The sequence below is a fragment of the Heptranchias perlo genome, chromosome 6 (genome assembly GCF_035084215.1).
Source record: "Heptranchias perlo isolate sHepPer1 chromosome 6, sHepPer1.hap1, whole genome shotgun sequence".
In the NCBI taxonomy this organism is placed as follows: Eukaryota; Metazoa; Chordata; class Chondrichthyes; order Hexanchiformes; family Hexanchidae; genus Heptranchias; species Heptranchias perlo.
In genome coordinates this window covers 89,353,437-89,376,587 of record NC_090330.1, presented here as the reverse complement: position 1 = coordinate 89,376,587, position 23,151 = coordinate 89,353,437, and positions in this window count along the sequence as shown.

Here is a 23,151-nt window from a genome sequence, read left to right as displayed (position 1 = left end):
CAAGTCAAGAGTGTGATGGAATACTCTCCACTTACCTAGACAAGTGCAGCTCCAACAACACTCAAGAAGCTCAACACCATCCAGGACAAAGCAGCCCACTTGATTGGCACCCCATCCACCACCCTAAACATTCACTCCCTTCACCACTGGCGCACTGTGGCTGCAGTGTGTACCATCCACAGGATGCACTGCAGCAACTCGCCAAGGTTTCTTCGACAGCAACTCCCAAACCCACGACCTCTCCCACCTAGAAGGACAAGGGCAGCAGGCGCATGGGAATAACAGCACCCGCACGTTCCCCTCCAAGTAACACACCATCCTGACTTGCAATATATTGCCGTTCTTTCACCGTCGCTGGGTCAAAATCCTGGAACTCCCTTCCTAACAGCACTGTGGGAGAACCTTCACCACACGGACTGCAGCGGTTCAAGAAGGCGGCTCAGCACCACCTTCTGAAAGGCAATTTGGGATGGGCAATCAATGCTGGCCTTGCCAGTGGCGCCCACATCCCATGAACGAATCAAAAAAAAACATTTAGGCCAGACCTGGTAAGAACGGCAGGTTTCCTTCCATAAAGGACATTACCGAACCAGATGGGTTTTTACGACTATCCGGTAGTTTCATGGTCACCATTACTGATATTAGTTTTTTTTCTTCCAGATTTTATTTAATAAATTGAATTTAAATTCCCCAGCTGCCATGGCGGGATTTAAATTCAGGGATTTTCGGATTACTAGACCAGTAACATAACCACTATGCTACTATTATCAATTAATATCAATGGGGAAGATCCATTTGGCACGGACTCGATGGGCTGAATGACCTCCTGTGCTGTAACCTTTCTATGAATCTATTCTATGATTTTATGATCGGGCATGAGCCCAACCTAAAGTTAGCAGTATGCATATCATACCTGCCCAACCTGCATTGCACAAATGTCCAAGGTCAGTCTAATTCAAATATAATGGATGTGCTCCAGTCACAGGAACCTCCTTTGTGGAAGCTTGCCCACTGGGGTTGGAAAACAACATGTTCTGCAGCTGCTGAAGAAGGTATGCATCACGATTGGAACAATATATGAAACAAGGACAAGGAACAATGTCTGGAAAGAGTTGAAAATGCCACAGAGTGGCCTCGTTCTATACTGGGTCTATAAAGTTCCTCCTTGAGAAAGTGAGGCTGACGTGAGGTCCCTCTTTGACCGTCAGTGCTGGAGGCCCCAAGGAGACCAGCATGTGCCCAAATATTCAAAGTATGCTCCTGGTGAGGAATCTCCAGAAGAAAACCTATTGTGGCACTTTGTTTAATAAGGGGTGCATGAGTTATTGCACTCAGTTCAAGTTAATAATTTTAAAATTCAGATCTTATATTATTCAGCCAGAATAGAAAACACAGGGAAAGCTTCATCAATAGCCTGAAAATTTGGCAATTTTACTACTAGTCTTCTGTATGGAACACAGCACCTAGCATCCAGACTTTGAATTTCCACAGGGTTGTCCTGATCTCCCTCTATTACTTCAACTGACTTCAGTGGAGAGTAAAATCAGGCAGGGTGTAAAAGCAGCATTGCACCCAACCGTGTCAGTTTCCTGACGGGCGGGTTAGGTTAAAATTGCCCCCATGGTCTGAATGTCTACATTTAGCCATTCACACTGCTTCTCTTTGCCTTATGCCAATCTCTTGCTGGAGAAACCATGTAAATTTCAAGCGCTGATTATAGAGGGTAAAGGAGACAGTTAAAAAGGTGGAAATGACTGAAAATTGCGTGAAGGATGCTCTCACTTACATGTTTGTGGGTGGATTCTTCCTGGAGCCATCAGATGGAGAGAAAAATGATCAAGGGGGTGAAATTTGTCTTCGGGGGTAGAGCAAAACTGGCGATTGGGAATCGGCAGCCTGCTTTGCACTCCGACCGATTTTCTTTTCCAATGGGCTGTCCATTCCTTATCACCCATTTTGCACTCCCCCCAAGACATTTTTAATCCCCTTAGTGTTGCTGATCTGCGTGCAATTTCACGAGTGGTTGTGTCCATTATATGTTGACAGTCAGGTGTAACCAATTGGAAAATCTATGCTCAAGTGTTCAATATTTAAGGGAAGTATAACCTCAAGCTAGAATTTATAGCACTGTTATTTTTGATTATAAAAATCTGAAAAATAAATACTTAGGAAGATCTGAATTTTAAAATTATTAACTTGAACTGAGTGCAATAACTCATGCACCCCTTATTAAACTTCTGAAAGGCAAAGCAAAAGTGAGACATAGAAAAACAGAGAAAGAAAGAGTAAGAAAAAAAGTTGGAGACAAAAGAGGAGATGTGGAGACAACAAGATAAGGACCAGGATCTTCCACCTACAGCTGTACCAGTGGAAGTGCGGGGATGTGGGATTTCTGCCTGTCTCACATGGCCATCTCCATTTTCTGGAGTCAGACCATTTGCATGCTAATATGTGATATCCCGTCCAAGAGACACCTGACATTGGGATAATGTGGAGAGGGGGAGGAAACAGAATTCCTTGCGCTGCTGCTGCAGGATTTAAAGTTTTGCAGCAGTTTAAAGGGGCTGATTTGATAGGCAGTGAAGAGGAGCTTCTCATCGGAGTAAGGCATATTCTGGCCATTGTGCAGCAGGTTTCACAGAGACAGAAACAGAGCTAATGCTCCAGGAAATACACAACAGGAGGTGCGGTCTATTTTGAATGCAAGGAAAGAAAGTGCTGAGTACTGGTGGCTGCTGGTTGGTGGAGGGAGGTGATACTGGTGGTTAGTGTTACCTCCACAACCCCTGGATAACTGTTCAATGCTAGAAAAAATTGAATGACCTGCCAAGGTTAAGCAAGGCAAAAGGAAGTAGGCAGATGGTACTCCAGGCTTACATCTGCTCTACTGTGGGCGTCATGTTCTCAGTACCCAACCTTCACCGTGTTCCCCATTTGGTAACTATCAGGAAACTGTGCAAATGTTCAGCAATCCCTTTACCCTAATACCCCAACCTACATATGGAGTTGCTGCACAACCTTATCTGCACGTTGATCCATCAAAGGTACTTGTGACATGACTCCCATACTGTTCTGCTTACGTCCTCATGATCTGTTTTTTCACACTAGTCTTTCACACTGTCTCTATTGTCTTTCCAGGAAATGACAGCCCAGAACAATAGAGAATGACAGGTCACAGTGGGTGGGCCAGCCTTCCTTAGACATCGGACACCCCACGAACAGCAAGTCCGCGATCTTCTGGGGAGGCCATCAGCTGAGGAAGTGGGAGATGTAAAAGTTAGCGGACAGTTTCTGGCTGTTAGTTAATGAGCAGAATATGATGCCCATACATACTTCCTTAGCAATAAACCTTGTCTTTCTGCAGACACACTGCTGCTCCTGATTCATATGCTATTGTTTATGTCATCCTGATGTCTCTTAACAATTCCTAATTCTTTCCATCTTCTCATTCTTTGGGTCATTCACAGCTTGGTGAAAGATGACAACGTGTCATCACCCTCTGCTCTGGACCTGCAAGCACCACTTCACCCACAGTGGTGCAGATTCTGTCAGTGCCAAGCATTAGTCCAGAGATATCCACCTGGAGGGGCCCAGATATCATGGAATAGGAAAAAAAAGACTGAGTGTGCAGGAAGAGTGCAGGGTGAAGCACAGGCAGATTGACATTCCTGAGAGGAGGGTCAGAAGATGTCATCCCTTGTTGAAGAGACTGTGAACCCCTATCTCTCTGGTCTTGCTTCTTTAAAAAACAATTCTCATGAAGCATCACACCTCTTGTGCGGGAACTGCGAACAGTCTCCAAGAATTTTGAGCAGCTGTCTGGCCAGCCTATGTGGCACCCATGGGATGGCTTCACAGACCATCCCCTGGACCATGTAAAAGCGTTGTCCAGGCCTGTGATGGATGCCTAGAACACATTCAGGAATGGATTCTACAATGGTAGCCACGAATACTGCAATTGAGGTCTTGGGTGACCAGATCGAGAAGGATGTCAAATTAGTTTTCGCTCAAATTGGCGACCACATCAAAATAGTCATCAGGCCCGTCTTCAATGATCTGTCAGGTTCCATTCAGTCTGTCCTCATGCAGGGTAGTGGCCTGACAGTCAGTGCCAATGTTGACTTTCAGTGCACTGACAGGTAGGAGCTCTAATGATCCTATTCTGTCTCTGGTGAATAGGGCAAATACACTAACCAGCCAGCCCTTGCAGATTACTCTACATGTGGCTCAACAATAGCAGAACCAGATTACCTAGGCAACAGCACAGCAGATGCAGCCTGAATCAGGTGTTTCGCAGGATGTTGTGGACTGCAGAGAAAGTCCACCACAGTCCCAGGAGGCTCTAGGATATCCACCTCACAGACTCACAGGACACTTTACAGACTCTTGCTTCTCAAGTAGCACTTAGAAGAAGCACTAGGTTAGGATCAGGTAGCAGAGTACAAGGGAAAACAATGTTCTGACATGGCTGTTATTCCTGTAGATCATTATTCTGTTTCTGAATTCAAAGTTATCTGCCAAAGATGGTGTTAATCGTAAGGCTTCAAGCACTAGCTTTGAGCTTTTTCAGAGGCTTCAAAGTTACTTGGCAGTGCACAGTGCATTCATAAAGGAATCCAGGATGAAGGAGTTGTGAATGCTAAAACAAAGCAAACTATTGCGATGCTGGATATCTGAAATAAAAACAGAAAATGCTGGAAACAATCAGGAAGCATCTATTGAGAGAGAATTAGATTTAACGTTTCAGGTCGGTGACCTTTCATCAGAACTAGAAGATGTTAGAGATGAACAGCTTTTAAGCAAGTACAGGGCAAGGGAAAAGAGTCAGGTCTGTGATATGTCTGTTATTCAGAAAATCACATCTCTAATGTTGAAGTGTAGAAATCTCACTGGGGCAGAAATCGCTCAGAGCAGCGAAGCAACAGTGTTTGCCACTCCATAGATTTATACTAACCCACTAACTTTTCTTCAGGCACTTCCTCGAATAGGAAGCGGAGAAGAGCAAGGACCCTGGGAGAAGCGAGAGGACCACTCTCTCTCCTTGACCAGAGTGCAGCATTTTTGACACGCTGTGTAACTCTCTGCAGGCTTCCAATGTTAAAACAAGGAAGTGAAAGGTGCAACATTTAAAATCAATGTAAAAACAGTTATAGACAGCGAGAAAAAGAGAGGGTAAGAAATAATTGAATGAAATAAAAATGACAGAAGGGAAAAGTAAAAAGAAAATAATTTTTTAATTTAACAAAAATGCTTTTTTAATAATCAAAAACTATTAAAATAAGGAGTAATGAGACTCCACATTTTTAAAAGTTAATTTTTAGTTGTTTGGCAGTTATTAAGACTTACCACGCTATTAAAACTTAGTTTAGACCTGTATTTTTAAGCCTAATTGTTTGGTGGCGTAATTAGTTATTTTCCAGCTGGGCAGATAAGCAAGTTTTCACTTTTTCATTGATTTCTCTGATTGCAGCATGTGACTTCCCTTTAATTTGAAGCTGTCATATCGCTGGCGAACCACTAGGAGTGAGTTCCGGATTTCTGCGTTTCTCTGCACATGTGCGCACTTGCTCCTCCATTTTGCCACTAACAATAGTGAGCGCTGTTGAGCTCTCCGTTATTTCACGAACGATTTCTGCCTCATAAATTCATGAAGAAAATAATACCAGTGAGTTAAAAAAATGATAACTAAAGGTCAGTCATGCAACCAATAATTAAACAGCTTGACTGCAATTACTGTCTAAATCTATAAATTGGATTTGAGATAGTGTTGGTTATTTCAAGCCTGAAGCAAAATGAATCTTACTTTAAGCAAATTACTAGAGTACTATAATACACTCTTAAAAACAAATATTATTTTAATTAAAATGTTTGTTGCTGAATGTTTCCAGCATTTTGTGTTTTTATTAAGGAGTTATGAATGGTTGCTCTTAGGGTTGTCATAAGGACCTTCTTCTATTTCCCTCTATTGCTGCCCATTGCCTTCCTCCTTCCACTCAAGTAGCTGGATGCCTCAATATGGAATGAAAATGTGTTGCACACAGTATATTAACAAAATTCAGGACACTTGTGCTGGATTGTATTACAAAGGCTTTTAGGATCAATCCAGGCATCAAAACCTTGACTTGAATGTACCAATGTCTGCTCAATTAGTTTATAAGAACATAAGAACATAAGAAATAGGAGCAGGAGTAGGCCATCCGGCCCCTCGAGCCTGCTCCGCCATTCAATAAGATCATGGCTGATCTTTTACCTCAACGCCATTTTCCTGCACTATCCCCATATCCCTTGATGCCCTTAATATCTAGAAATCTATTGATCTCTGTTTTGAATGTACTCAATGACTGAGCCTCCACAGCCCTCTGGGTTAGAGAATTCCTAAGATTCACCACCCTCTGAGTGAAGAAATTTCTCCTCGTCTCAGTCCTAAATGGCCTACTCCTTATTCTGAGACTGTGACCCCTGGTGCTAGACTCCCCAGCCAGGGGAAACATCCACCCTGCATCTACCCTGTCGAGCCCTGTAAGAATTTGGTATGTTTCAATGAGATCACCTCTTATTCTTCTAAACTCTAGAGAATACAGGCCTAGTCTACTCAATCTCTCCTCATACGACAATCACTTCATCCCTGGAATCAGTCCGGTGAACATTCGTTGCACTCCCTCTATGGCAAGTATGTCCTTTCTTAGGTAAGGAGACCAAAATTTACACAATACTCCAGGGATGGTCTCACCAAGGCCCTATATAATTGCGATGTGGAGATGCCGGTGATGGACTGGGGTTGACAATTGTAAACAATTTTACAACACCAAGTTATAGTCCAGCAATTTTATTTTAAATTCACAAGCTTTCGGAGATTTTCTCCTTCCTCAGGCAAATGTTTCAGGATCTCCTTGAAGCCTACGCATTTATACATATTGAACAATACATGGTGTTTACAGACTGCCCCTGCAACTGCCCGTTGCCAAGGCAATCACCGTGTTCAGACAGAGAGGTGTCATCTGCAGAACCCCCGAATACACATTCAACAAAAAAACAAACAGGGAAAAAAAACAGAGAAAAAAAAACACAGAGAGAGGCAGAAACATCCGGAAGGCAGAGAGAGCCAGCAAATGACCCATTATATTAAAAACAGATAACATTTGTTCGCTGGTGGGGTAACGTGTAGCGTGACATGAACCCAAGATCCCGGTTGAGGCCGTCCTCATGGGTGCGGAACTTGGCTATCAATTTCTGCTCGACGATTTTGCGTTGTCGTGTGTCTCGAAGGCCGCCTTGGAATACGCTTACCCGAAGGTCGGTGGATGAATGTCCATGACTGATGAAGTGTTCCCCGACTGGGAGGGAACCCTCCTGTTTGGCGATTGTTGCGCGGTGTCCGTTCATCCGTTGTCGCAGCGTCTGCATGGTCTCGCCAATGTACCATGCTCTGGGGCATCCTTTCCTGCAACGTATGAGGTAGACAACGTTGGCCGAGTCACAGGAGTATGAACCATGCACCTGGTGGGTGGTGTCATCTCGTGTGATGGTGGTATCTGTGTCGATGATCTGGCATGTCTTGCAGAGGTTACCGTGGCAGGGTTGTGTGGCGTCGTGGACGCTGTTCTCTTGAAAGCTAGGTAGTTTGCTGCGAACGATGGTCTGTTTGAGGTTGGGTGGCTGTTTAAAGGCGAGTAGTGGAGGTGTGGGGATGGCCATAGCGAGGTGTTTGTCCTCATTGATGACATGTTGAAGGCTGCGGAGAACATGGCGTAGTTTCTCCGCTCCGGGGAAGTACTGGACGACAAAGGGTACTCTGTTGGTTGCGTCCCGTGTTAGTCTCCTGAGGAGGTCTATGCGATTTTTTGCTGTGGCCCGTCGGAACTGTCGATCGATGAGTCGAGCGTCATATCCCGTTCTTACTAGGCCTTCCGGATGTTTCTGCCTCTCTCTGTGTTTTTTTTTTCTCTGTTTTTTTTCCCTGTTTGTTTTTTTGTTGAATGTGTATTCGGGGGTTCTGCAGATGACACCTCTCTGTCTGAACACGGTGATTGCCTTGGCAACGGGCAGTTGCAGGGGCAGTCTGTAAACACCATGTATTGTTCAATATGTATAAATGCGTAGGCTTCAAGGAGATCCTGAAACATTTGCCTGAGGAAGGAGAAAATCTCCGAAAGCTTGTGAATTTAAAATAAAATTGCTGGACTATAACTTGGTGTTGTAAAATTGTTTACAACTATATAATTGCAGTAAGACATCTTTACTCCTGTGCTCAAACCCTCTTGTAATAAAGGCCAACATACCATTTGCCTTCCTAATTGCTTGCTGCACCTGCATGTTAGCTTTCAGTGACTCATGTACAAGGACACCCAGGTCCCTTTGAACATCAACATTTCCCAATTTCTCACCATTTAAAAATACTCTGCATTTCTGTTTCTCCTAACAAAGTGGATAACTTCACATGTTCCCACATTATATTCCATCTGCCATGTTCTTGCCCACTCACTTAGCCTGTCTATATCCCCTTGAAGCCTCTCTGCATTCTCCTCACAACTCACATTCCCACTTAATTTTGTGTCATCAGCAAACTTGGAAATATTACATTTGGTCCCCTTATCCAAATCATTGATATAGATTGTGAATAGCTGGGGCCCAAGCACTGATCCCTGTGGTACTCCACGAGTCACAGTCTGCCAACCTGAAAAAGACCTGTTTATTTCTACTCTGTTTTCTGTCTGTTAACCAATTCACAATCCATGCAAGTATATTACCCCCAATTCCATGTGCTCTAATTTTGTTCACCAACCTCTTGTGTGGGACCTTATCGAAAGCCTTCTGAAAATCCAAATACACCACATCCACTGGTTCCCCCTTATCTATTCTACTAGTTACATCCTCAAAGGACTCCAATAGGTTTGTCAAACATGATTTCCGTCATAAATCCATGTTGACTCTGCCAAATCCTATTATTATTGTCTAAGTGTCCTGTTATCACATCCTTTATAATAGATTCTAGCATTTTCCCTACTACTGATGTCAGGCTAACAAGTCTGTAGTTCTCTGTTTTCTCTCTCCCTCCTTTCTTCAATAGTGGGCTTACATTTGCTACCCTGCAATCTGCAGGAACCGTTCCAGAATCTATAGAATTTTGCAAGATGACAACCAATGCATCCACTATCTCTATAGCCACCTCTTTCAAAACCCTGGGATGTAGATCATCAGGTCCTTGGGATTTATCGACTTTCAGTCCCATTAATTTCTCAAGTACTATTTTTTTACTAATACTAATTGTTTTCCATTCCTCATTCTCGCCAGACCCTTTGTTCTCTAATATTTCTGGGAGGTTTTTTGTGTCTTCTTCTGTGAAGACAGACATAAAGCATTTGTTTAATTTCTCTGCCATTTCCTTATTCCCCATTATAAATTCTCCCGTCTCTGTCTGTAAGGGACCCACATTTGCCTTCGCCAGTCTTTTCCTTTTTACGTACCTATGGAAGCTTTTACAGTCCATTTTTATGTTTCTCACTAGTTTACTCTCATATCCTATTTTCCCTTTCTTTCTCAATTTCTTGGTCCTCTTTTGATGAATTCTAAAATGTTTCCAATCCTCAGGCTTACTGCTTTTTCTAGCAACTTTATATGCCTCTTCCTTTCATTTAATACTAACTTTAATTTCTCTTGTTAGCCATGGTTGGACCACTTTTCCTGTTGGGTTTTTGTGCCTTAAAGGAATATATATTTGTTACAAATTATGTATTAATTCTTTAAATGCTAGCCATTGCCTGTCTACCGTCATACCTTTTAATGTAGTTCCCCAATCACCCACAACTAACTTGGGCCTCACACCTTTGTAGTTTCCTTTGTTTAGATTTAAGACCCTAGTTTTGGATTGAACTACATCACTTTCAAACTTAATGAAGAATTCTATCATATTATGGTCACTCTTCCCTCAGGGCTCCTTTACAACAAGATTATTAATTAACCCTTTCTCATTGCACAATACTAGATCTAAAATAGACTGTTCCCTAGTAAGTTCCTGAACATACTGATCTAGAAAACCATCTTGTATACATTCCAGGGATTTGTCCTCCACAGTATTAGTGCTAATTTGGTTTGCCCAATCTATATGTAGATTAAAGTCCTCCATGATTATTGTAGTAGCCTTGTTACATGCATTTCTAATTTCCTGCTTTATACGATGCCCTACATTACCACTATGTTTGGTGGCCTATAAACAACTCCCACCAATATTTTCTGCCCTTTGCTGTTTCTTAGCTCCATCCAGAGCATCTTCATCTTCTGAGCCAAGATCCTTACTCACTATTGTACTGATCTTATCCTTTATTAACAGTGCTACCCCTTCTCCTTTTCCTTTTTGCCTGTCCTTCCTAAATGTCGAATATTCTTGAATATTCAGCTCCTAGCCTTGGTCACCCTGCAGCCACGTCTCCGTAATGGCAATTAGATCATACCCATTTACTTCTATTTGTGCCGTCAATTCATCTACCTTGTTGCGAATGCTGCGTGCCTTCAGATACAATGCCTTTAATTTTGCCTTTTTAACATTTCTTCCTATTTTGACCTTATTTTTTGCTGACCTTTGTTTCCACTGCCTTCCAATTTCACTTACTACTTTTCTGCCTTCCATTTCCAGCTTTGTTACTCTCCCTTCTGAATCTCCTCTCAGGTTCCCATCCCCCTGCCAAGTTAGTTTAAACCCTCCCCAACAGCACTAGCAAACCTCCCCGCAAGGATATTGGTCCCAGCCCTGTTGAGGTGCAACCCACCCGGCTTATACAAGTCCCACCTCCCCCAGAACCAGTCCCAATGCCCCAGGAATCTAAAGCCCTCCCTCCTGCACCATCGCTTCAGCCATGCATTCATCTACTCTATCCTCCTATTTCTATACTCACTAGCGTGTGGCACTGGGAATAATCCAGAGAGTACTACCCTTGAGGTCCTGCTTGTTAACCTCTTTCCTAACTCCTTAAATTCTGCCTGCAGGACCTCATCCCTCTTTCTACCTATGTGGTTGGTACCGATATGGACCACGACCTCTGGCTGTTCAACCCTCCCCCCACACCCCCGCCCCCCAGAATGTTCTGCAGCTGCTCAGTGACATCCATGACCCTGGCACCAGGGATGCAATCACGTCTGCGGCCATCCTGGAATCACGTCTGCGGCCACAGAAACACCTGTCTGCTCCTCTAATCATGGAATCCCCTATCACTATTGCTCTTCTGACCTTTCTCCTCCTCCCCCCACCCCCATACAGATGGGCCATCATGGTGCTATGGCTGCACTCCACAGAAATGAATACTGGTTCGTGAGTGAGATGCCCGCAGGGGACTCCTGCACTACCTGCCTGGTCCTCCTTGTCTGTCTGGTGGTCACCCAGTCCCTTCCTACCTGCACTCTCTTAAGTTGCGGGGTGACCACTTCCTGAAACGTGCTATCCACGTAGCTCTCAGCCTCGCGGATACACTGTAATGACACCAGCTGCTGCTCAAGCTCTAAATTATAGGTAAAGGAATGCACCTCGTTGTAGATCTCCTATGTATCTAACCTTGGGAAATGCACTAGCCTCATCAACTAAGGTAGAAGTGGATATTGCTTGCCTCCTGATAGTCATCTAATGACTTGTGCTGGGTCTGCAAAGAGGGGTGGCACACTGGGCCTGAGGATGAACAATTCCAGGGAACATTAAGGGAATGGCATTGATGGTCACAGACTAGGTACATGTTGAATGATTGAAATCCCTATTTGTTTAAATAACAATGGCATGAACATAAGCAGCTTAAATGTCCACATTGACAACCCTTTGGACTCTTGGGAACCTTGCCACTCTGAAGAATCCTACAACCCTTTACCTCTGTGAACAGGCATCCATGGGAAAGCTGATGATCTATGTGGATTATGCAATCAATGGATCTGTGACCACTATACATCTGTGGTCAGCACACTGCATAATATGGGAGATGTCTTCCATTGCAGACTAAGAGGAACAAAATGTTGAGTACAACTGTCACTTTTACTCAACTGTTAATGTGGTTAAGGATGCTTGAACTGGTTGCAGATTCTTCTCTAATAGTTGGCACAGCTCTTGGCTCCTCAAGGGCATCTTAGTCTCTGCATGCACAGCTCCTGGGATGGATGAAGATTGAAATTTAATGGTCTGTAATGTCTGCTTCCTGGGCATATCCAGGTGAGCTGATGTGGCTTTGGTGTAGTTGCACAAGCCTGCTCTCAGTTTGCTTTCTTCCTCTCAACTTCTTCCATTGTAGTCAGGTAGAAGGGGAATCCCAGATGAAAAGATATTTTAGGATCAGTATAATAGTGATGTGGTCCTGAATTGGGGAGGTCAGGATCTTTCACTTAACAATGTTCAGCTACAGGAGACTCCAAAACTGTCCACAAAAACTGTAGAAAAAGAGCTCAATCACTACTCTAAAATTGATTTGCCAGCACACTGTAAGATCAGTGGCTGTGACAAATGTCATCACTACTGCCTTTACAAATAGCTCTGACTGAAAGGAATGCCTATTTTATACTGGCATCGCTAATCCCAGGGGATATCTGAAGTGTTACAGTGGAAAATGTGTTGACTGGTTTTGTTCCATCATCACTGCCCAATTTGCATTTTCTTGCCAAGAAGTGGACAGGCGCTACTACTGTCCATTGTCACCTTCAGCGGAAAATCGTAACTTCACTAATACATCGGTGAAGACCAGGCAGGAAATCCAGCCCAAAGTGTGTGGAACAGCAAGGCCATGATTTCAACTCGGAAAAACGGGCGGGTTGGGGGTGGAGGAGCAGTAAAAATTTTAAAAATCTAAAATCCACCCTCAAACCGCCTCCGACCTGCCCATTTCCAGTTTTAACGGAGGCGGGATGAGGGGTGGGCAACCAACCCGCTCTCAGGAGGCGGGTTGGTCACTAAAAGCTTCCAAAGAGGCTGCAGGCCTTTTCACAGACTTTTTGTTTTTAACCCCTGGGGACTGGGATTCCCAGGCCTTCTACTTCATGCCACATGAGAGGAGGCGAGACGGCCCGAAACTGCAGGTAAGTGCCTTTATAGCATAGCTTGTGGGCCCAAAGGAGCAGAAGTGCTTCCTCCATGCCCAACAAGCCTACCTACAGCGACCACCCCCACGATCTCCAACCCCTCCCCACGATCTCCGAGTCCCCCCAACAATCTCCAACCCCCTCAATGACCCCTGACCCCCCATTGACTGACCCCCCCCCCCCAATGACCCCCCCCCCCACAACTAAGACTTACCTGCTTGCATCCTCTTCCTTCCTTTTCTCCCGTCCAACTGAGGCCAGCTTGTCAATCAGGGAAACTGTCAAAATAAAATGAAAAATGTGCTTACGTCAAAACGTAAGGACGTCTGGGAAACCCGTACTTCCGGGTTTCCCGTCATGAATTCCAACCCCCCCCCCCCCCCCCCGTCCTCTTCCCAACTCCCCAACAAAATCACGCCGCAAGAGAGAAGCAGAAAGAAAGAGTTGAAGAAAAACATAAAAATTAAACAGAGAACAGAAACAATTGAAAAGAATGAGACAAAAAAATGCTATAGCTACAGAAAAAGAAAGACTTTGTCATTATTTTTGTCCATTAATAGCATCCAAGGTGGTTACCTATTATTATAATAGTAATGTTGTGTGCTGCTCAGTATAAAGTTCACGTACATATATCTATCTTCATGATTAAAGGTTTTCCCTGTGGGATATGTCTAATAGAGTGTGGGTAAGTGCCTGACATATCTGTGGATCACCAAACATGTTGATTGGCTTAAATTTCACATTCAATAAAATTCCAAATGCACTGAAACTCTCAGGAACACACACAATGGCTCTGATATTTTTGCGGAGATGGGCTCTCAGTGGCAGAAGGGGGGGTGGTGGACGACAGCAGGTGCCAAAGGGGCAAGATCATGGAACACATGGGAACATACAATTTCAAGGAGGTCATCTTCCCTAGCAACGGAAAGAGAAACCTACTGCCACAACAAAGAAGGCGTGGCTGGAGGTGGCCCAAGAGGTGAGCAGCAGGAGTGTTGTCATGAGGGTATGGATCCAGCATAGGAAGCGTTTTAATGACCTAACCAGATCAGGAATGGTGAGAAAAGTTGAAGGTTCACCTACATCCTATACTCCACCCTCCTCTCACTCTGTCTTGTCACATTACTCCTCACACCCACACTCAAATTTCAGCAGCACCCATTGTTCCATTTCAATGCACTTCCTCACCTCCCCCTTCCTCCATCCACCACGGCCACTTACCAAAACCCTTATGTAATGTGATACCGCCTCAGGCAACTCCTCCAATTCTCAGCACTCATCCTCAAATTCATGCCATTGACACTCGTGATGCATCTGCCTGATCGTCACCCTCACAGAATGAGCTGCATCAATTGGATGCACATGTGCCTACAGACACTCATAGGCCATGCAGGAGAAGAGAGTGCAAATTCTAAGGGAGAGAGAGAGGACTGGAGGCGGACCCCTACAGATTGTGGAACTCACAAATGCCAAGCAGGAGGCTTTGGAGATAAGCAGCATATCAGCCTCACTAAGCACCGGAGATTGCGAGACTGGTATCATATTGCTGCAGGGTGACAGAATTAATGGGGGGACTTTTAACCCCCACACAATGGGCGAGAGAGTGGCGGGGGGGCGGGGGGGGGGCGGTGGGAAGTAGTGGTTAAATCGTCAAATTCCTGAAACCCGACCTCAACCATTTCCATTTTAACCGCGGTGGGTTTGGGTGCGTCCGAGTAACCGTTCTGGAGAGGCAGGTCAATGATTATAATATTTAAATGAGGTTCCTTACCTGAGATTTTGGCAGCAATTTGAAATTAACACCTCCTGCACAGGTTTCCCAACTCATCGATAAAGCGGAGGCGGGATTGAGCGACACTTCATGGAGATGGTTAAAGGCCAGGAGTCCCGAGGGTCTCGCTGTTGGCTGCACATAAATGCAATTGTTTGCCAGGGCTGAGAGGTATGTAATTTACCCTGCACGACAACAGCCAGAATGAGCAGGCACTCAGATTCCCGTGGGTACAGGGTGCCATCGATTGCACACATGTCGCAATCTGAGCACTACCAGGTCAACCAGGAGAATTCATCAACCGCAAGGGATTTTATTCCATCAATGTTCAGCTGGTGTGCAACCACAAGAAAGGATTCATGCAGGTCTGCGCCAGATTCCCTGGGAGCTGCCTTGATTCTTTCATACTGTGGCAGTCCAACATCCTCGACCTGATCGTACCTGGAACCAGCCTCTTGTTGACTTGATTTCAGCACCGAATGAAATAGGATCACCTTAATCATGTGTATTTCAACATTGTTACACTCCCACGACGAAATCATAGCCATCTCATCTCTCCTCCAGGGCCATCACATGAAGAATATCAGCTCGTGCCCTTTGCGAACAAAGATTCCTCGGAGGAACTGATTCCTTCTGAGGGTGCACCATCACATATCACATGTCTACCAGGCACCAGCGCAGATACAAGCACTACAGTGAGTCCTGTTAGACTATTAGGTGGAATCTCACCTGGTGAATCACAGTTCACAAATCAGCAAGAGCAGAGAGTGGTGGTAGAGACAGCAGTGGCGAGTCCGCATCGGAGGGCGCAGTTATCTCCAAGTTTTGTGCGAGGTACTGGCAGTCCTATCAGGCACACTTTCCACAATAGCAGAGAGGATGGAGGAGTCCAGCTCAAGCATTTGTGGATTGATGTCGCAGACCATTGCGAGGATGTCTTCCATTAAGAGAGTGGCCTCCTTTGTGGAACTTCAATCGTGCCACACAATCAGTCCCTGCAGGCCCTGACGACAGCCCTGCAAACTATGGATGCCAACATTTCTACCACCTTAAACAGGATGACAGATACATTAGCCATGGGTTTATAAGGCATCGCTGCTCTTCTCCAAGCTGCTCTCCTGCAGAGAGGCAGGAATGATGTGCCGCTGGCCCAGGAGAGGTACGATAGGGGAGATGAAAGTGCAAATTCCTCTCAAAGCGTTTGAGCCACTGCCACCTCTCAATCAGTACCCGACATTGCTGCCTCCTCTCCCACTGGCCCAGTCTGCCCCTGTGCATGTGCACGTGGAGCAGTCTTTGGCGGGACCCTCACGGGTTCCAACATCCAGAGCTCATCAGCTGTGAGCACCTCAGTAGTTAGAGCAGGGATCGGAGCGGCCTGCCACCACCTCTGCTGAAGCCACAGGGGTTGCACCACATAGGAGTGCTAGGGAAAGAAAAAGAAAAGCTTTGTAGTTCATCGAGGGTATGCACAAGGGTGTATTTGAAAATGTGCTGTTACTATCTTTAATTTATTAACTCATATTAAATTTATTATTTTGCACCACTTTCCCATATTCTCCATTCTTGCCTGGTGATGCCAACTATTTTCAGTTGTTTGGTGGTGAATGTGTAGGCATGAATTACATCGAGTTACATCGAAACTACAGCACAGAAACTAGCCATTTGGTCCAACTGGCCTTTGCTGGCGTTTATGCTCCACACGAGCCTCCTCCCTCCCTACTTCATCTAACCCTATCAGCGTATCCTTCTATCCTTTCTCCCTCATGTGCTTATCTAACTTCCCCTTAAATGCATCATTGTTATTTGCCTCAACTACTCCTTGTGGTAGCGAATTCCACATACTTACCTCTCTCTGGGTAAAGAAGTTTCTCCTGAATTCCCTATTGGATTTATTAGTGACTATTTTGTATTTATGGCCCCTAGTTTTGGGCTGTCCCACAAATGGAAACATTTTGTCCGCATCTACCCTATCAAACTCTTTCATTATCCTAAAGACCTCTATCAGGTCACCCCTCAACCTTCTCTTTTCTAGATAAAAGAGCCCCTGTCTGTTCAGCCTTTCCTGATAAGTACACCCGCTCAGTTCTGGTATCATCCTTATGAATCTTTTTTGCGCCCTCTCCAGTGCCTCTATATCCTTTCTATAATATGGAGACGAGAACTGTGCACAATACTCCAAGTGTGGTCTAACCAAGGTTCTATACAAGTTTAACATAACTCCTCTGCTTCAATTCTATCCTTCTAGAAATGAACTTAAGCGCTTGATTTACCTTTTTTTGGCCTTATTGCGTCGCTACTTTTAGTGATTTGTGTATCTGTACCCCTTGATCCCTTTGCTCCTCTATCCCATTTAGACTCTTATTATCCAATTGACTGAGACCAATTGGTGCATGTGCAATGAGTGGATGGTTGGTTACAGGACTGCTTGTGTAAGTGGGGGTGGAGGGGGCTCAGGATGTGATGTACTTTGGTCCAGTGCGAGTGACTAACTGAACCGTTGAACTATTAGGGCATCTCTGGCATCCAGAGCATCAATGTGATCAGCTGGTCTGGCATTGGATGGCCCATCTTCCTTTTCCTCCTCCTCACCTCCTCCCCTCCATTGGAATCTTGATCAGATGAAGACCGCTGAGCGGCTTGTTCCTCCTGCACCTCTAGTCCTTGCTGTTGCGCTATATTGTGCAGAATACAGTCCTAGAGACCCTTGCTGGTGAGTACTGAAGGGCACCTCCAGACCTCTCCAGGCACCTGAAGCGCATCTGGTTGTCATATAGTTCTCATTGTAGTGCTCCTAGTGGTCATCGGTGGGGTTCCTCAGAGGTGGCATCAGCCAGGTTTGAAGGGGGTATCCTTTCTCACCTAGCAGCCACCCTTTAAGGCTGGTTCCAGGTCCGAACAGGTCGAGGATGTTGGACAGCCGCAGTATGAAAGCATCAAGGCAGCTCCCAGATAATCTGGCGCAGACCTGCATGAGCCTTATCTTGTGGTTGCACACCAGCTGTACATCGATGGAATGAAATCCCTTGTGGTTGAGAAATGCTCCTGATTGATCTGGTGATGCTCAAATTGCCATGTGCGTGCAGTTGATGGCATGGTGTACCCGTGGGAAGCCAGCCAGAGACGCAAATCCGAACGCCTGCTCATTCTGACTATTGTTATCACAGGTGAAGTTTATATACCTCGCAGCCCTGGCAAACAATCCATCCATCACATGCCTTATGCATTTATGTGCAGCCGACTTTGAGACCCTCGCTATGTCTCTGGTAGTGCCCTGGAAGGAACCAGAGTCAAAGAAATTGAGAGCAATGGTAACTTTTACAGCCACTGGTAATGCATAGCCACCAGGTCCAGCAGGCAGCAACTCTTCTTCTTGGTGGCTGCAGATGTCTGCAACCACCTGATGTAACGATCTCAGCTTTTGGAAGCATTGCTCTGTCTATTGACCCTGTTAGGTAGGGAGTGCATCCTGCGACCTCGACCCCTCTGTTGCTCCCCTCTCTGTTGTCCACCTGCAGCTCCCTCCACAGCACGCCCTTGCTGCTGATGATGCTGACTATCTACCTCATCCGAAGCCCAATCAATAGCAGCCATGTCACAACTCATCATGATGGGTTGTGACATGGCTGTGAACACCTCCAAACTGTACAAATAAGTCTCTCACAACAAGTACTCTCACCAAACCATTTCCCAGAGGGAACTGAGAAAGCAGCTGTTAGCACTGAACATTTTTTCAGATCAGGACTCCAAACCTTTAAGCATCCTGATAAAGTGGTGCTCAAGATCACCTCAGTTTCACTGGCGAGTTTCCCGAACCCAGGAAAACCTGTGCAGGAGGTGTTATTTCAAATTGCAGTAAAAATCACTTGATAGGACCTTCATTTAAACATGACAATGAGGGAAATGCCTCTCCAGAGCAGGATACTCAGATGCCCTGATATCCGCCGCCATAAAAAAGGAAATGGGCGTATGAACGACGGGTTAGGATCGAATTTCGCAAATTTGACCCCCCTCCAACCCTCTCCCGCCTGTCGTAGGGGGGCTAATATCGAACCCAGTATGTTTGTTAGATAAGGGCAGACATAGAGATGTAGAGAATGGTCCAGATTTTGCTGGAGTGGGGCATCTCACAGTGCGCCCTGTTGGTTAGACATGTTCGTGTACATTTAGGTTTAAAAAATTTTGCCCATAAAGTTACTGGAAGTGCGAGCTGATAACAGCACAGCGAGGGTAACAAGGCATTTGGGACTTACCTTGGTGAACAATGGGATAAACAATGTATCTCCTTAACCAATGAGATTAAAGGATTGAGAAATAAACAGAGGAAGGACCGAGAAGGAGGGTGAATTAGAGTGGTTGAATTCAATGTCAAAACAGGTATAGAAAGAGGAATAAAGAGAGGCAAAGAAAGATCATGAAACAATAGGAGCTTGTAACAAAGGTAATGCAGTAATCATGGAGGACTTTAATCTGCATATAGACTAGGCAAATCAAATTGGCAAAGGTAGTTTGGAAGACGAGTTCATGGAATGTATTCGAGATGATTTCCTAGAGCAATATATTATGGAACCAACCAAGGAACAGGCTATTTTAGATCTTGTATTTGTAATGAGATAAGGTGAATTAGAAATCTCACAGTAAAAGAACCTCTGGGGAAGAACAATCATAATATAGAATTTCCCATTGAGTTTGAAAGTAACATATTTCAATCAGAACCTAGAGTCTTAAACTTAAAATAAAGCCAATTATACAGGCATAAGGGGTGAGTTGTCAAAGGTAGAGTAGGAAATTCAATTAAAGGGTTTGACAGTTGAAAAGCAATGGTACACATTTAAAGAAATATTTCAATATTCTCAACAAATATACATTCCATTGAGAAATAAAAACTCCACAGGAAAAGTGATCCACCCGTGGCTAACTAAAGAAGTTAAGGAGAGTATTAGATTGAAAGAAAAGGCCTATAATGTTTCCAAGAAGAGTAATGAGCCTGGAGATTGGGAGAGTCTTAGAAATCAACAAAGGATGACCAAAAAATTGATAAAAAGGGAGAAAGTGGAAAATGAAAGTAAACTAGCAAGAAATATAAAAATAGATTGTAAGAGCTTCTACAAGTATGTAAAAAGGAAGAGAGTAGCAAAAGTATAGATTGGTCCTGTAGATGCTGAGACAGAAGAAATTATAATGGGGAATCAGGAAATGGCAGATGCGTTAAACAAATATTTTGTATCTGTCTTCACAGTAGAAGACACAGAAAGCATACCAAAAATAATGGGGAACCAAGGGAAAAATGAGAGGGAGGAACTTAAAACAATTAATATTACTAGAGAAAAAGTACTAGACAAACTAATGGGACTAAAAGCCAACAATTCCCCTGGACCTGATGGCCTACCTCCTAGGGTTCTAAAAGAGGTGGCTGCAGAGATAGTGGATGTGTTGATTATGATCTTCCAAAATTCTCTAGATTCTGGAATGGTCCCAGTGGATTGGAAGGTAGCAAATGTTACCCCGCTATTCAAGAAGGGAGGGAGAGAGAAAACAGGGAACTACAGGCCAGTTAGCCTGACATCAGTCGTCAGGAAAATCCTGGAATCCATTATTAAGGAAGTGGTAACAGGGCACTTAGAAAATCATTATACGATTAGGCAGAGTCAACATGGGGTTTTATGAAAAGGAAATCATGTTTCACAAATTTATTGGAGTTTTTTGAGGATGTAACTAGCAGGGTAGATAAAGGAGAACCAGTGGATGTAGAATATTTGGATTTTCAAAAGGCATTCGATAAGGTGCCACATAAAAGGTTGTTACACAAAGTAAGGGCTCATGGGGTTGGGGGTAATATATTAGCATGGATCGTGGATTGGTTAAAGGACAGAAAACAGAGAGTAGTAATAAATGGGTCATTCTCAGGTTGGCAGGCTGTAACTAATGGGATGACACAAAGATCGGTGCTTGGGCCTCAGCTATTTACAATCTATATTAATGACTTAGATGAAGGGACCGAGTGTAATGTATCCAGGTTTGCTGACGATACAAAGCTAGGTGGGAAAATAAGCTTTGAGAAGGACACAAAGAGTCTGCAAAGGGATATAAATGGATTAAGTGAGTGGGCAAGAAGGTGGCAGATGGATTATAATGTGGGAAAATGTGACTTTAGTAGGAAGAATAGAAAAACAGAATATTTTTTAAATGGTGAGAAACTATTAAATGTTGGTGTTCAGAGTGACATGGGTGTCCTCGTACAAGAAACACAAAAAGTTAGTATACAGGTACAGCAAGCAATTAGCAAAGCAAATGGCATGTTGGCCTTTATTGCAAGGGAGTTGGAATACAAGCATAAGGAAGTCTTACTACAGTTGTACAGGGCACCGTTGAGATCTCACCTGGAGCACTGCATACAGTTTTGGTCTCCTTATCTAAGGAAGGATATATTTGCCTTAGAGGCGGTGCAACAAAGGTTCACTAGATTAATTTCTGGGATGAGAGGGTTATCCAATGAAGAGAGGTTGAGTAGAATGGGCCTATACTCTCTGGAGTTTAGAAGAATGAGAGGTGATCTTATTGAAACTTATAAGATTATGAGGGGACTTGACAGGGTAGATGCTGAGAGATTGTTTCCCCTGGCTAGAGAGTCTAGAACTAGGGGGCAAAGTCACAGGATAAGGGTCAGCCATTCAAGACTGAGAAGAGGAGGAATTTCTTCACTCAGAGAGTTGTGAATCTTGGAATTCTCTACCCCAGAGGTCTATGGATTCTGAGTCATTGAATGTATTCAAGGCTGAGATGGATAGATTTTTGGATTCTAGGGGAATCAGGTGATATGAGGATCGGTCGGGAAAGTGGAGTTGAGGTCGAAGATCAGCCATGATCAGATTGAATGGTGAACCAGGCTCGATGGGCCATATGGCCTACTCCTGCTCCTATTTCTCATGTTCTTACGTTCTTAAGATTGGATTAGGAGAGGAAAAGAGACAAAAAAGTAAAGTAAGGAAAAATAATTTAAAATTTAAAATTTGACAATTCACAACCTGAAGGAATGAGACTCCGCAATTATCACATAGTTAAAAGGGTACTTACGCTGTTAATTACTAGACTTAACTTTCTGTGGCGCGTTTAATAGGCAATTAATGTGCAAATGCAGCAACTTCATGAAAATTACGGGGAGGTTAAGGGTCAGATCCCGTTTTCGCGAGGCTAACAGAAGAGCGGTGCAAGTCGGCCAGCAACATGTGGTGATTTGCAATTCACGGGGTATCTCTTTCTCACCACTAGTTGCTGGCTGATTTCTACAATAATGATGGTGTGTGACGTTCACACGCCGTTATTTTTTCAGCAGACTCAGGGCCATTATGTTTCCACTTGTGGGGGAGTCCAAAACTAGGTGCCATAAATATTAAATAGTCACAATAAATCCAATAAGGAACTCAGGAGAAACTTCTTTATCTAGAGAGTAATGAGAATGTGGAACTCGCTACCACATGGAGTGGTTGAGGCAATTAGCATAGGTGCATTTCAAGGGAAGCTAGATAAGTACATGGGGGAGAAAGGAATAGAAGGATATGTTGATAGGATGAGCTAGGGTGAGAAGGTGGGAGGAAGCTTGTGTGGAACATAAACATTGGTATACACCTGTTGGGCCAAATGGCCTGTTTCTGTACTGTAAAATTCTATGTAATTATATGCAGCACACAAAGCTTTCTCTAAAAATATTCTCATTGATGAAAACAGGAAGCAATCACATATCCTTTGAGCAGCCATGATTAGTACATTAGTTTCCCCCAATCTACCCTATAGCCTTAAGAATGAAGGGGCAGATTTCCTGCTGGAGTTACACGAGTGAGCCATTATAGCTTCAACAGATTGTGGGGTGGGGGGGACATTTATTCCAAGCTGCTGTGATAACTTTCCACTTCTCCCTGTCACTTCTAGGATTTGCTATCGGGGTATATAGAAATGTCTGCCCAAATATAGAGGGGTATATTTAAAAACGATGCAAATGAACACAAGGGGCTATTGTTCATCCTTGGCATCCAGCGTTACTACAGGAGGAAGGAAGTATTAAAAATTTAAAGGCACAAACAAGCTGCTGCAAAAAAGTGATTGCCTGGGCTTAGGTAGAAATCTAAAAAAATTGTTATTTCTTAAGCAACATGAACCAACAGTTCAAAGGTTGTGACATGGCAGCAGGCCTCAAAAGCCGTCCGCAGCCAATCTCCAACCCCAAATTCTGGTTTGTCTCCTCAATGGAGGCCTAAGAGCTCACTAACATGGCTTAAATGTTCCTGAGGCTGCCTTGGGTCAGTGGTACATCTTTGTGGCAGGCAGAAATCAAAGAATCATAG